This window comes from Echinops telfairi, unplaced genomic scaffold (genome assembly GCF_000313985.2).
Source record: "Echinops telfairi isolate 266 unplaced genomic scaffold, ASM31398v2 ScPeMD7_60;HRSCAF=208, whole genome shotgun sequence".
In the NCBI taxonomy this organism is placed as follows: Eukaryota; Metazoa; Chordata; class Mammalia; order Afrosoricida; family Tenrecidae; genus Echinops; species Echinops telfairi.
In genome coordinates this window covers 760,961-762,624 of record NW_022103958.1, presented here as the reverse complement: position 1 = coordinate 762,624, position 1,664 = coordinate 760,961, and positions in this window count along the sequence as shown.

Here is a 1,664-nt window from a genome sequence, read left to right as displayed (position 1 = left end):
TTTTCTCTTTTGGGAAAAGGTGAAATATTAATTGATTGCAAACCTGGACATCTTTCAACTTTCCAAATGGACAAAAATGTCAACTCTGTGGTGTATTTCGAGTTCTGAGTTCATTATACCAAGTCAGACTGCTAATGAAGCTTTCTATTTAGGAGATCCGAAAGGATAGTTTAACAGTGTGCGACCAAAAAAGGCCTGATTTGTGGTAGATGTCAGACTGGTTTTGCCACAAAAACAACACATCTGCTCACACAGCCATCTCAATGTGCCAATTTTTGGCAAAACAAAACAGCATGCCTCTCTTTCCCCATGCACCTTACTCACCTGACTTTGTTCAACTTCTTTTTGTTTGCTGTGAATGAAGAGGCACATGAAAGAACAGGGATTTGACCATGTAGAAGAGTTGAAGAGGGAAGTGAGGGAGTAGGTGTCAGTCATCCAAACAGATGAGTGTGAAACATGTTTCCAAGAATGGAAATGCAGATTTGAGAAATTTAATAAGTGCAATGGAGATAAATTTGAAGGTAATAAGGTGGTTTTATAAAAAAAATTTACATTCAAAACTTTGAAAAAAATTCCGTTTTGGTGGGGGGGGGTTTCTCATGCACACACACATTTATGCCACAGAAGCCTAACCTCATAAGCAGTTTTAAAAATATGCTTATGAAAATTTATAAAATTTATAAAAAGATGTAAATTTTTTGTATCAAGATGAGCCATCAACCTGCGTTAGTAATCACTTTAAAATTTGAAACACACACAAAAAATTTTGAAACACACAGTCACATACAGCACATATTTTAAATAACAGAAAAGTTGCTAGCCAATTCAAAGCTGACAGGTGACACTAGATCCAAATAAAACTTTATTTTCCAGGAGGACTATGCACTCCAAGTAGAAGTTTTTCTCCAAAAGAATCCATGTGACTCCTAAAGTAGTGCCCATTTCATTTGGAGTTGAAAGTCAAGCTTGCACATTATTCTCACATTAGTTTTCCCTCAAATTGTTGTTTCTGTTGCATACCATCAAATTTATTTTTACTTATGGTCAGACTCTATACAAAAATTCAAGCAGCTCGGCTTTTTTGCCACACTCACAATCCTTACAATGTTTGAGCCCATTGTTGTAGTCACTATGCTAATCCATCTCTGTAAGAATTCTCCTTTATTTTGCTATGTTACATAATTGATTTCCTTCCCTAGGAACTGGTCTTTCATAATATGGGCAAATTACCTGAGATAAAATTTTGCTATCTTTACTTTTAACAAATATTCTGGCTATAATTTTTCCAAGCTAAATGTGTTTGTTTCCACCAGTCTATGATATAGTCATTAGTCCTCACCAACACCATGATTCAAAATCACCTCTACTAAGGTAGCTTTCCTTATGTATTGTTCAGATCTCACATGTGTTTGGAACTACAATGGTTTGTTTCAGGCACACCTTAGTACTCTACTTGATATATTTGCTGTATTCCCCAGTCAATTATTCTAGCCAGACAAAAAGACAATTAATAATACTAGTAAGGAGAGATAGAAGATACAATGCAAAGCTAGGAGATACAAAGCTCATGGGCAGGGAAGGGAAAAGAGGGGAGTGTTAGGGTGTCTGCTGAGGTGATTTCTACAGGCTAGACACTTCCAAATCTTAGACCACAGACACCA